At 40.9% G+C, this 14,271-nt stretch overlaps 1 protein-coding gene across 3 annotated transcripts in view; it reads right to left on the bottom strand.

Annotated features, from left to right (window-relative positions):
• The window catches only part of MUSK (muscle associated receptor tyrosine kinase), a 55,509-nt gene that overhangs the window by 30,175 nt on the left and 11,063 nt on the right, over positions 1-14,271 (bottom strand). The window lies entirely within an intron of this gene.

The raw sequence follows: 14,271 nt of genomic DNA, 5'->3' as shown, positions 1-14,271 counted from the left end.
AGTTAAGTGAAAATGGCAAGAAGATAAATATTACATTGAGCTTCTTAATTCTTCTGGGTGCTTCAAGCAATCCTACTGTCTCTGCTCAGTGCCACCTGCCTAAAGTCAAAGCAGAGCAGCATCAGGCTTCTGCACCTCCTTACCCCTCAGTGAGGCAGCAGGTATGAAGCTCCATCAGTAATAAGCAAAGCTGCAGTCACTGGCCAGAAGCCTTTCTAATGAATAATAAGTAAAATGAAACCTTTGTCTGAAGTTTCACTTCAGGCCATTAACACCAGATGGTTATGAATTCGAACCCAAGTTTTGCAGGCTAAGCTCATAATTATTTTTATACTTCATTTGGAGAAATACTAAACTTTGGGGCCTGTCCTCTGGCAGCAGTAATGTTCACATGGCTCCAGCTGAAGCCAGCACATTAGATTCCAGGGTTGGAATATGGCCCTTAGTGCTTCTCTTGTGCTGCCCAGTATGCTGCTGGGACCCCTGCCCACCTGATGCTGCTCTCTGACTCTGCTGCTCAGATCCTGCCCAGTTAAATTAATACCAAAGTGACAAATTGGCAGCATCCAGTTAGCTGATGCTGGACAGTGGCACATATGTGCCACTCTGTGCTCTGTACAGAGCTGCCAGCTCTGTACTAGCTGCTCTTCCAAAATCTGCTAGGATCTTTCAACCAGAAGGAAAAAAGACACACTTTGAAAATGGCAATAGCACAGGGAGGGTGCAAAGCCACAGCAAGCACTACGGCTGGCTCAGCTCATATCTGGCATGGTGCCTATGGGGAGGTCAGAAAGCTGCATTCCTCTTCCCAGGGTCCAACCATCAGCACTGATCACTGCACTTGCTTTAGCAGCCCAGCACACTGCTAGGTAAGCAGTTGTCTGCCACCATAAATAAGGTAAAACATCAGGCCACTCTTAAAATCCTAAAACACCAAATACAGGGATAAAAAAATCCAGCAACAGCTCCTAAACATTCACATGTTTCTAGTGGCAAGTACTGCAGGGAGGGATGGCTAAATAAAATTTGGCCTATAATGAACTAAGCTGATTTCCAAAGTATGGAAGAATTGAAATGCCTTCTATCCCCAGTGCTATCATGTGCATTTTTCAAGGCCTTTAAAATCAAAGTTACAGATTTAATTCTTTAACATTTCAGATACTTACATTTGCATGCTTTCAAATATTTTACCTAAAGTTTAGTTATGTACCTTAAGTACGTAGCTGTAGATGGTATTACTGGAATAAACTGGGGAGGGGGTATTAATTTTTTTTTTTTTAAATGAGAAATTTCCCAGGACAAGGGCCAGACTTTCTGGGTCCTAACAGGTTTTGGAGCATGGCTGATTGGCCAATCCAGGCACATATTTTCCAAAGGCCTCCTAATCTCTTTCGGAAAGAGTATTTAAAAAATAGTATCACCTATTTCTCAACCACATAATCTATGGGTAGATGATCAACACATTGACATTGCTGTCAGACTTGAGTGCTGTGGGAAATTTAGGATAGGTTGCATAAGTGCAGCCAGTGTCACCATCCACTGTGCAAAGCAGGACAAGAACACCAGGATGAGCTCAGGGTCCATTATAGCAACTGCATGAAAAAAAAAATCTGTCCTGTATCTAAGTGGCAGAACACAGACCCCACAACTATGATTTTTCTGCCCCCTCCCTCTCCTCCCCCACCCCCCAATTCCACAAGTCAAGACAAGAGGCAAAGGCAAGTAAGAAATGGCAAATCTGGTGGTAGTGTAGTTGGCAGGAAGAGGTGGGTGAAAGGTAAGAGGAAGGATCAGGAAATAGCAATAAATGTTTGTAAAATTCACATTTTTGGTGGGCTCAGGACCTTGACTTGTTCTCAGTTTTCCTCAGAGTGAAAATTTCCAACAATCAGGTGGTTTTTAATACTTCCATTATTTGCCTACCTTTTTCCACATCCGTCTGAATGTGGATTTTGCCTTTGCTTGTTTAGCTACATATTCATTACAATGTTAGCAACATTCTCATCAATACCCCTGGGCTCTCTGCATTGGGTTCACCCACAGACATGCCAAAAAAAAGCAGTTTGGGAAAGTGGGCAAAGACAGTTTAATTTATTTATTTATTTTAGTGGAAAATAAAACAGAGGTGCTGTAAATGAAATCCAGACAGCTAAAAGCCAAGCCAGAATGTCAAATTTCACTCCCAAGCCCCTTTATAAATGTATTTTTTTACAGCCTTGGTAAATGATGTTCTGTGCGCTACAGGGCTTGCTAGGAGGTATCTGTATCATGGCCAGCTGCTCTCATTTCTGAGAATTACGTAACATCATCCAGTCCAAACAGTAGGGCTTTAATTCAGCCACAAAATTTTTATACTATAAAAAGATTAAAGCAGCATGTCCTGCCCCCTGCCTCCACATTGAATGGCTAACTCTTTCCAGGTGACTGTTTTTCCCTATTGCCTTTGATTGAGCTATGTTTCATTTCCCAGGTTTGGGGTCTGGTCCCAAAGTCCTGGCAGATGCCTGCCCTCAGTCTGGGTAAGGCCTATTTTTTTGTTAAAGAAGGCTTGATTCAGCCAGTCACAACCAGGCAGCCATGTAGGTGGCCTGGAGCCATGCTGCTGCTTTGGGGAAAGGACAAAGTTATGCCCAGAGCACCAGTGATGCTGTTTGTTTTTTGCCTTTTTACTTCAATATGTTCTCTGTATTCTTCACACATATATTTGTAGCTCTGAAGCCTAGTGTACTAGTGGCTAGTTTTTCCAGTACTTTTCCATGGTCTTTTCCTAGGCAGAAAGACAAAATAGCTTCTAGAGCTCTGAGCCCTGGGAGGTGCAGGGCCCCTCTTCTATCTTGGTTCCTCCTGGGAATCAAGGTCTACAACAACTTTTCGGGACACATTTCATGGACAAAGCCCAGCTAGTGCCGAGTGGGGGACTCCAGAGAAGGGGCTTGACCCAGGGGCGGGAATTCCATCACCATCTGTCCTCCTAATTGGTGTTTTTTATCAATTATGCTAACTTCCTAAAACCTATAAAAATCTACTCATCCTTGGGAGGGTGGGCTTTTGTGGACATCCTTCCATAACTGCCCCTGAAGGCCTTCAAATAAAGATCCACTCTTGTATTACCTCTTTACTAAAATGATCTTGAGTTTCATTTCCAGGTTGGGAAAAAGGCAACACCAGGATCAGTCAAGCACTAGTTTTGGGGTGTGGGATAGGTTGCTTTTTATCCAGAGGTCACAGTTGCTTTGGTGAACCTTGTATTTAAGAGAATATGAGCAACACTTTCCCATGTAAATGAATTAACTTAGCCTGTCAACATCCACAGGTGTTCACATCTGAGAGTTTGTTGGCAGAGTCCTGGCATACTGCAAAGCATCTGCATCCCCAGTAGTCCAAAGCAAGGTGGAGTTAACTCCACCAGGAGTTAACTTTATGTTGGCAACTGCCTGGCAACATTCCCTTCCCACTGCAGCCTAAGCCTGCCCTCATATATGAGGCAGACCCAATGTGCCCATCTCCCAGATCTGATATCACAATCTGCCTCACTTTCCACAACTGCTTTGTATTTATCAATGAAACATGGCCTTTTGGGTGACTGAAACCAGGTCTTGTGCATTTTTTTTTCAGCTAAGCTGCAGAACACAGTGTGTAAAGGCAACTCTTGTGCACAACGCGTTTTCCTTTGCATCCAGTGTTATGTTAAGATCCAATGTGTCTACACTGCTGCTGGAACTGGTAAACCACATATTTTCTTGGAAGGTTTCCAGATATAAATACCCTGGCAAAGACTTTGCATTGTGTAATTCATGTGTAAGTACTTAGCTAAATTGCAAACATTTTTTGTTTGTGTTTGCCAGTGTTCCCATAGCTCTTTTGTACCTAAAATGTGAAAGGTCAGAATTATTTCTTGTCTGCAGAGGTGTCTCTAGGCTTGGACTTTGCTTACAAAGCCATAGAAAAAATATTTCTGCTTGCTAGCTGTATACTCTGAAGAGCCATGAACTTGTGCCACTGTGATTTTTGCCAGTGAGAAGTCCATTTGTCTAACTTCCCATTCAGATTCATTCAGCTCATAACCATTCACTTTTCCTGACAAGGCTAAACCAGGCAGTCAAGGAGAGGTAAAAAGTAGAGGGACTACCATTTCCTGCCCACTGGTGAGAGATGAGGGAAGGTCTGGCAAATTCATTTTTTAATACATAAAAACCAGCAGCATTTGTGTTTTCTAATATTACCTGCATAAAATGAAAAAAATTCTTGAAATACCAGTTCCAAGAACAGGCTGCACACCATGCTCATGGATCAGCAGTCACAGAGACAGTCACACCGAGCAAGAACCAGGACTGACCAGGCAAGATAGAGTCTCTGCAGCTGACATGACAGAACCGAATCCCACCTTGGAGAACAAACATATTTTCCAGCAAGGACAAGGAGACAAGGAGTCAAGCACTCCTCTTGCAGCAGCAGCAGCAGCAGGTTCTGAGCGTGGCTTAGCACTTCCAAAATGGGGATGAGTTAACAATTAAATCCCAAGATTACTGCAAGGTCAGTTTCACTTTGATCTCCAAGTATGTCTTACCTAGGTTGCAGCACTTATCTTTTTTTTGTAAGCCTGCCAAGTAAATACAAAGAGGAGCAAAACAGCTCCGGCAAAGCTGATATGAGACACTTCCATTTATCTCTATCAAATTGATTACCTATTTTATTTAATCTATGTACAAACATGCTTATTGCTAGAGAACCATTTGTATACAAGTTATCAAAACAAAAAAAAATTTTGCACACACTGGAGGAAATTCACACAATCACTGTCTTATTTCTAACAAGGAACAGCACTATTATGTATGAGGCCCAAAACAGCAAGGTGAGGAAGAGCTGTAAGCAAGCTGTAAGCAAGCAGCACTTCTTCATCCACTGACCCTCACACTTTTATTGTGGTAACCCAGGAGAATAAGCCTCCAATGCATCTGAAGTATCTGCATTTTGTACACAATGGCAAGATGCAAGTTCTTCTGGCTCCTGATATATTAATTGGGACACCTGGGTCTTGCTGTAGTCCTTAAAGCACCACACAGCACAGGCTAGACTCCACAGCAATACACAGACACTCAACCTGGAGCCTGAGGCTATGAGATGGGCACCAGGGACAATTCAAGATCTGTGTGAAAGGAAGATGAAGCAAAGCACATCTCCTCCATCCTGAATTATATGCCTTCAGATTCAAAGCTTTAGTGTCTGATATAAAAGAAGTTTTTTTCTTAGCAAGATAATAACTTTTCAAGTTAACTTTATTTTAGGGTGGACTCTAGATTTATGGGTGGTAGGAAAATTTGCATTAGTAGAAGGACTCATGTGATAATAGACATATCAGCCACTAATTTCTCAGCTGTGAAAGACTTTACACTGCATGTAGATGTCTGTGGAATCCTAAAAGGAGACACCACAAATACACAAAGATGTAATAACCAGAAGTAAAATGTAAATAGATAGCTTATATCCTGTGTAACTATATAAAACCGGTTCTGTACAAGTGTTCATCTCTATATACAGAGCAAACACTAGATTCAAGGACAAGCGAGGATAATGTGTTCAAATTACTTCCCAAGGAAATGAATGAGGAAATTCTTTTCATGTCATTACTGGTCCTATATTTGTGTTTGGTTTCTTTGAAGGAAAGACCCTTTTAAACTTCCCCATCCTCTGTCTTGTCTACAGTACAGAGTCATATCAGGGGCATTTATCTCTGCCTCTACCCACTACTGAATGTGAAATTGGAAAGGAAGTTCCCAGCCTCCCAAAGTCAAGGAGAAATTCCTTTGCTTGTTCCACTCATGATCATAACCCATCATGACTGCTGCCAAGGCTCTCTGTGTGCCCAAATTGAAATCATGGCTATGCACAAGTCTCCCTCTCCCACTCTAAGGAATTGAGCAAGCAATCATGGGGAATCACTGGGATACCCAAAAATGAGACAATTCATGCATCATCCTGACATCTGGTCTCTACCACTGGTATTAGCAATGCCATGAGTTTATTTACATGTCATGTGAAAAGTACTTCCTTCTGTCTACTTTAAAGTGCTGCTAGCAGTAGCTGCTAGGATGTTCCTTGGTTTGGGGACAGCAAGGAGCCTGTTCCCTGCTCTCCTTATCCATCATGCATTCTTGATTTTTAGTGTTAAAAACTCTTCTAGTTTCTCCTACGACAGAGATCCATCCCTTTTCCAAATTCTCAACTCCATCTTTGATATACCCTTTTTGTGAGGGTCTATGAGTGGCTCTAACCACTTCAGAATGCTTGTCTCAGTTTGCTCTGGTCCCCTTTATCAGCTAGCTGTGGATATTCTCTACCCTCCACTCCCTTCATTGTTCTGTGGGAAGCTCATGCTTTCTAGCTAACCAATGGTTTAGAAGAGAGAGGGATTTTAATAGCCATATCATTTTTTTCTCTTAAAACCATAATTCATGCAATGATGTGAGAAGGTCATAAATTTTTCAAGTGCCTTCCCAAGGTCTTTGTTAGGGGAAAGAGGGTTTTGCGAAAGGAAATAGCAGACTCAAATGCTTTTAAAGAAGAATTTTATGTATGTGCCTTATCTGAAGCCTCATTGCAGCTCCTCATTGCAAGAGGCCACCCTGTGATAATGACTCAAAGGCAGCATGAACCTCCTGCCAATGTCAGAGCGGAGCAAGCTTTGGGAGTAAATTGAATAGCTCACGCGTACTTGTCATTTGTTGAAAGTCTGAGGCTGCTTTCTTCCTCCTGCAGCTTGCCCTGTTACTCTGTAATTAGGGCCATGATTGTTTCTGCGGCATCTCAGAACCTTGGGATGACTCTGGTGAGTGCCATAGGTAGGAGGAGATTTAATAAGATATTCTGGGTTTTCAGCAATGCCCACACCACCCCACTGAGGTCAGTCAAATACTTTGGTGTAATTACAGGCAAACTTGTAAAGCTTCCTCCCCAGAAACCTTTTGCAATGTTTAAAATCAAACTGCTGTATTCACCCTGTCATAGGACATTGCCTGCAGGTACATACGCCAGCACCAACACAAACAGGAAAGGCATCTTTTCCCAGAGTTTCTGCCTCTGCTCAAGGCCAAGCCAAAGGCTCTTCTTCAGTGTTGGTATTAGAATTTCCATGAGGAAATTTCATCCAATACTTAAAAGAAGAACTGCAAACTTCCTTGCCAGTTTGCTGTTTGGCAATTCACCTGACCCAAAACACTCTGCCTCAAAAGATGATAGAGATAAAAATTCCGTTTTCACACTGAAATCTAATTTGTGGGAAATGCAAGGTAACAGGGCTGACTGGCTGCTACAGTGGTTTCTTGGTATCTCCCTTTCCTACATCATCTATGCCAAGTGCAGGCAAGTTGACACAAAAGTGTAAAAAACTTCCTGAACGGCATATCAGAAAGGAGTCAGCTTTCATACAAAATACAGATCATCTCTGGAATGGTCTATGCAAATGGATAGAATTTTCTGCACTAAATGCATGCTTTTATTCCTGTTACTTGAATTTTGGTGTGACTTGCTAGTCTGTTCATTTATCTGTGATGCAAATTTGTCCCTAGACTATATAATACTTTACAAAAACAGCTGAAGGAAGCTAGTGCTTTACACTTCACAGAGAGAGTCTCTTAACTTAGTAGCAATGGCTTTGCTTTCTATTGTCAACTAGTCTGCCATCCCCTCACTGGCACAAGAATTCAACTACATGATCAAAATAAAAATCTAGACCAAATCTGGCATGTCCTTTCTTCTGAAGGGATGGCTCTCTAAGGAAAACCTTCCTATTTTTAATGCTGAGGCAGGTTTCAGAAGTGGCTTACAGGGGAACATTTTTGTGGCCTGTGGCAGGGTATTATTTTAGTAGCTAGTAATAAGCAATAAAATGTGGCCAGAAAAAGACATCTATCTACCAGGGCTGGAACGCAAACCCAAAAAACATCTAAGTCAGGGGAGCATAAGGAGATTTGCTTCTATCATTGATTTAATTTGATTGTTTTATGTGCTGCCACATAGTAGCACAGGATGAAGTGGAGCAGTAACACTTCAGCAGAGAAATGAATTAAATGGCCTAATTTAGGAAAGGGCCAGTAGTCCTCAACAGATGCCTCTTCAGACAGCTGGAAAATGCAAAGATTTGAACCAAAAATGTTACTATATCCATGGAGAATACAGGTAGTTTTTTGTTAAACACCCTTCATCCTCTAATGTTTGCCCTGGGTATTTTGTTTGTTTCCTTACAGATGTACGATTGCTAATTTCTAGACATGTGCCTGTAGAGTGACAACTTCAAAACTAAAGGTTATCATGCAGTATACTGCTGAATTCCACAAGTATCTGGTGCCACAGGCTGGTGGAGATCAAGCTCAGTTTCATATAAATCACAAGATGGAGTTGCTTCTAACTCAGTACACAACCAACAGGACCATCCACATTCTCTCTCCTCTCACATAGCAGTTCCTGTATTTATTGTCTTTTTCTACACTTTTCAGCATTAAAAATGCACCACTGAGCAAACTGAAACTTCAAGAGTTTCACTAGCTAGATGCAACACTGAGAAAGACAGGAAGTTTGTTCTTTCCCCGCAGGGGAAGAGAAACCTTTTGCACACAACATTCCAGTAGACCATTCATACTGTCTTCCTACATCAGAAAACTGCCATTCACATACTGCTGTTGGATTGGAAGGATACCTCTCAGGAAAATATTTTACCTTCTCTTGTGTTAGTGCCTAATCCACTACCACCCTTTGTACATTGCAGTGACAATAACTCCATTAATTTCCATAAAATGCTCTTTCAATAGTTGAAGCTAAATATAAGGCTAAGACTGAAACGTGATTTATAGCATTTTTCCATTCGTAAGCAGGTGTTACTTCTAAACTGTCAGAAATTAATGGTCAACTTTTCAATTTTGTTTGTTTGTTTGTTTGTTTGTTTGTTTGTTTTGAAGAATGAAGAAGAACAAGAGCTCTTCTTCATGTGAATTTTACCAATTCACAAAGGGGCACTTTCCTTCCCCTAAGGGCAGAAGAAACATTGTCCAAAACAAAGAAAAAAACTGAGCCCAGAACTGGCAATGACATCTGTAAATCATCACAAAAATGTACTGGTTTGTGGCTGTTCTGAAATAGGCACTTCTTATTTGACGCAGGAATTACATATAATCTGAATACTGGCTATAAGGATAATATCTGAAAAAGATAGTAAGATATTAAAGCAAAACCATCCAATGGAATTTATTTTGCATGTTAAGAAAAATTACTGAGGCAGCTTCACTCTGTGTCTGAGTGATAAGCATGCTCATAACAGGAATATTCCCATGCCTCTCACTACACAATAGCTCATGGCTTTAAATATATTCTTTAATATCACACAATTCATAAATAATGGATATAGGGAATATCATTCTTAACTCATGTCAGACCTTGGAGACTGTACAGTTTTAGGCAGCCCGCCTAGAAGCTGAACCTGAAAAGCTCTTGCATGACTCTTATGGAACCGGTCCGATTAATGGACCGGTCTGATGTCACTGCAAATACAAAAAAAAAAAAGAAAATTCCTCCCCTTCTATGACCTATGTACATAAATAGCTGTCTAATGCATAAAGGAAAAACCAGAGGTCTTACAGACCCTACAGATTTCAAATGCTCAGAGGAGGCCCAATAAATGCCTTCTTGGCACAGCTTAAATCTTTATACCCTGCCCTAAGTTTTCACTTTCATCAATGGTAATTTCTGCACTCGATGATAAATCTCAACACTATTGATGGCAATGACTGCTTCTCTATTTCCAAAGGAGTGATTTCAGATTTCAGATAAAACTGGAACATCTTAGCCATCTCAGTCAACATTTTGTCAATAAACTTCAGCCTTCAGACATTTGTGTGAACTACAGATCAGGTACGCAAGAAAATGCCTCTATCCAACCATAGGATTGGATTAATTCAGGAACCTTTCAGCCAGAGATTCACTTTGAGAATAAATACAGCAAACAAGAAATCTTTGGAAATCCTTTGGCAATGTACTGCTTCACTGAGTATATAAATACTCTTCTAGGTTTTGCAGAAGTGTACATTACCAAAGTTGATAATGCAGTGATTAAAAAGCTAGTTAGCAAAATCCTTAAGAAGATAGAAAATTAATACAAAACTGCAGGTCAGAAATGTTGCCTTCAGGAAATTAAAAACTCATTTCTTGGCAAACAGTCAAGATTACAATATTGTTCCTTTATCTCAATAAAGGAACCTTCTGTATCTCAGTGTACCTTCTACCTCCTCGATGTACAGTAGCAAGAGGAAGTCATCTTCACATGCTAATTTTAGCAGACCCAACAAACTCAGCATTTATTTGTTTGGCTTTGCAGAAAGCAGAAGCCTTTTTCCTTTGTGGAAAAGGCTTGTTTCTGTCTATCGAACTTCTGCTTCGTGCCACTACTTTCACTAGTCCTTTTCTCATAAGCTGAGTAGGCTGTAATTAGAAGAACCAAGTGAGGAAAATACAACCATGCAGCTTCTGCATAGCTGTGAACTAGCTCACTAGTGAAGAACTAATTTATAATGACCCCAGCAGATGTCAGAAAGATCCAACCCTACTCCTCCAAGACATTCCTCAGAAGGAAACCAAAGACATGTATCATTTTACTGCTACAGGATGCACCAAGATCATAAAAATTGTGTGTAACTCTTCTTCAGGAGCGATGCCTATCTTGCATAGTCGCTCATTTGGCTCACTTGGCCAATGCTTGCCTCTTGCATCCTTTCTCCATACCTTATCTCCAGAGCCTGTTCTCTGATGTCAAATCAAAGGGATGTTCCGTTTGTGGTCTGTTTCTTCTCTGAATACCCCCCAGGCACCTCAAGTAGACTTTGAGTGAGGGCAGTGCTGTCCATTGACTCAACACAGCTCCCAGTAAGGAACCAAGCTCTTTCCACAAACCCAAAAATTAGGTCCATTATGATTGTGTATTTACCACTTGTGGATTATGCCTTTAAAGAAAAAAATCTATTTCACCACCACTTGTCCAAATTCATCTGAGTTTGCCCCAGATTTGGATAAAAGATGCAAAAAGGCAAGCTTTTTAATCCTTTTAATTAAAATCCTGACCCAGGATTAACTGATTATAACTCATGACCCAAGCCCTGGTGCCTGAAACCTGCCCTGGGAAAGCAAACAGTCTGCCCTAACTTAGGACAGGTCTTGGGACAGGTGCAGAGTGAAGAGCCTACAAAAACCTTATCTCCTTCACGACATTCACTGATGAAAACTGAAAAATCAGTTCCACTAAAAGAGGTCTTCAGTGCTTTCTTTTTCCTGACAAGAACTGTGTCTGAATGTTCATCTAAAACATATTGCTCAAATTATTTCAATTTTGCTTTAAAAAGAAAAACTTAAAAATACTAAAGCTGTGCTTTAAAAGTAATAAATAGAGGCCAGTATTATGAATGTTGAGGAAAGCTGACAAGGAATCAAGGAAAAAATATTTGGAAAATCAAAATAGCAGCATTTTTCAACTAGCTCTACCTTGGACCACTGAAACCAGACAAGTAGTACTGTAAAGTACCTCAGTAGTGTAAACTCTTGGGCCAAGTCTGTTTTCAGTTTGAACAAGTGAATCCTGCACAGTTCACTCTATGTTCTTGTGACTTGCAGTTTCTGGGCCAACTTGAGCAAGTCATTTAAGCATGTGCCTGATCAAAAGCACATTTAGGAGCTTGATTGCCTGCAGAAGGCAGAGAGTCAGTCTTTCAAGAACACCTCTGCGCTTTGAACAATGCCTTAAGCCAATTGCAGGATGTGGAAGTGTAGAAGATAAGGGGCTAATGTGTATGTCTCAAACACTGATAGACACATAGCTGTGGAGTCAACCAAGGATTGTTGGTAGCAACGGCCAATTACCAACCATCACTGGAGAAAGGGGCCAAATGAAAGTAGGGCAGTACTTTCCTGGGATAAGTGTTCTTGTTCTGGCTCCCGGAACAAAGCACAACAGAGTACAGCTGAGGCACAGGAATGATGCTGATGAGCCGGCAAGGAATGTAAGGGGGGATCAAGAGCACCCAAGATCCCTGAAGCCCCCAATCCATTTCCACAAAGGTCAACAAGAATGGGCTGCACATGATAACTCATTTGCGCAGAGAGTGAGAAACTTACTGCAGTGCATGGAAACTGCACTATAGAAAGGACGACAAAGCCTGGACACACATGTGTTCCAAGGGCCTGCATATCCATCAGCTGGATAGATGCTGGAACCAGGACTGGTGGTACCGCTCTCTTCCTTTCTTTTCATTCTCTCTCCTCCTTTTTAATCCATCTCTCTCTCTCTCTCTCTCTCAGTCCCTCTCCTTTCATCCCAGCCCTTTATCAAAACCCACTGCCCCGTGCTTGTATAGGAGGTCAGGGATTACCATGCAAATTTCCATGCCAAATGTGTAATTTATTAATAAAACTTTGTAAGCTTTTGCTGGCACTCTTACTTTTGTCATTCCTTTCAACCACGAGGACCTATGATCCTTGGGTGGTCCCTTCCATGTAAGGGTGGGATGCCACACGGGACTAATGCTGGACCCATTAAAATGGAAGCACACAATAAAACAGAATCCATGTGATCTAGCTCTAGCTAGGCATAAATATTTACACTTTTCCTTGAATGGACACTTGCCTTGAATTAAACAGTCCTAGTTAACCAGCCATGCGTATTAATTTTATTTTAATATTAAACCACACTATGCAGGCTGGCGACTACAGTAAATACTAGGACCAAGATTTTAAAAAAAAATCATAATGCTATTACAGAGAAGCAATAAACAACAATTTTCATCAATTTTATGAACACTATGAATGCTCAAATAATACTGGAGTGTGATTTTCCTGCTTGGAGTAATTTTATTATATTATTTACTTGGAATTATTTTTAAATGCTCATACTAATGGGGTAGGAGAGGCAGGAGGGAAGGGATACTAAAAATAATGAAAGAGGTGTGTGAGAGTGATGTGTGCGCATACCAACTTGCAGGCGTACACAGGTATGCGCACATGTAGTTATGCTAAATAGCCATGAAAATTGATCTAAAACACCATGAGGGGAAGGAATTTGTAAGCACAGCAAGCTGCTGTGTCAGGATTACGAATGCTGTTGTCAGCTTGAACCAATGGATCCCGTGCAGTTCACTCTATGTACTAAGTCAGGATTTCTACCTCTGGATTTTGGAAGCCAAAAATATAAACCAAACACATGTCTGTCTAGTTTGGATGGCCACCTGAAATTAGGTATATTATACAGGTGTCCTACCAGAGAAACCAAGGTGAGCCTGAAGGAGAGCATTTATTTTTTCATCCCACACATGAATGGAATACGAGGGGACAATTTGTGTGGGAGCATTGCCACTGATCAATTAGGAACTAATCTTCTTCCATTTAAAAAGAGCACACATACACACCCCAAGTAGGGTATTTGTGATTTATTTTGCTAGTCCTTGAATTTACAGGCCACTGCACAATTCTGGAGATGGAGAAAACCCAAGACATCAACCTTAGCAGCCTGGATTTTTTGGTGCAATTCCAGCTTGTTTTTAGATTCCCTAACTGGCTTTGGCAGATCTGGAGCAAAGAATTGCAGTGACAGAGGCCCTTCAGCATTTGTGTTCATGGCACCAAGTATCTGCCATTCTTCACAGTTCAACTCTTGACAAGTTTTTACCCATTGTCTCAATGACAGGGGTCAAACTAAAACCCAGGACTCAAGCTGTTCACATCAAGATCCAACTGCTTTCAGTTTGCTTCATCACTTTTAGCCTGGGAAGTACAGCTCTGAATCTGGGTTAAGAATAGCTGCCTTCCTGTTTTAAAGCTATTTAAGGAATTTCTAGTATACACAATCTGTATGTATAAATATTAAAAAGGGACAAAAAAAAAAAAACCTGGAAAATTCATGCATTTTTTAAGAAAACAGCAGACCTACAGTAATGCGTAGTTGGATCTAATATATCTCATACTGCTCCCAGAAAGAAGTCTATGTTCCTCTTAGAAATAGGATTGCACACTAAGTAACCTCGGATAGCTGCAGGCCCAATGTAACCTACAATAGTATTTTGAAGCTTACTAAGAAAATGAAGACCCTTCTCTACTTTCTGCATTACAGTCATCCTGAATCAGAAATAAAAATTTGTTCATCTACTAAATCAGTCATTCCCCACTCACTCCACTCCTTGCCCAAACCAAATTCTCTTATAGGATTCAGGAAGATAGAACGCCTTGTTGCCAACATTTGGGTAC

The sequence above is a fragment of the Motacilla alba genome, chromosome Z, assembly GCF_015832195.1.
Source record: "Motacilla alba alba isolate MOTALB_02 chromosome Z, Motacilla_alba_V1.0_pri, whole genome shotgun sequence".
Classification (NCBI taxonomy): Eukaryota; Metazoa; Chordata; class Aves; order Passeriformes; family Motacillidae; genus Motacilla; species Motacilla alba.
The sequence above is the reverse complement of the archived record's forward strand: the minus strand, read 5'-3'. Positions and strand labels throughout refer to the sequence as shown.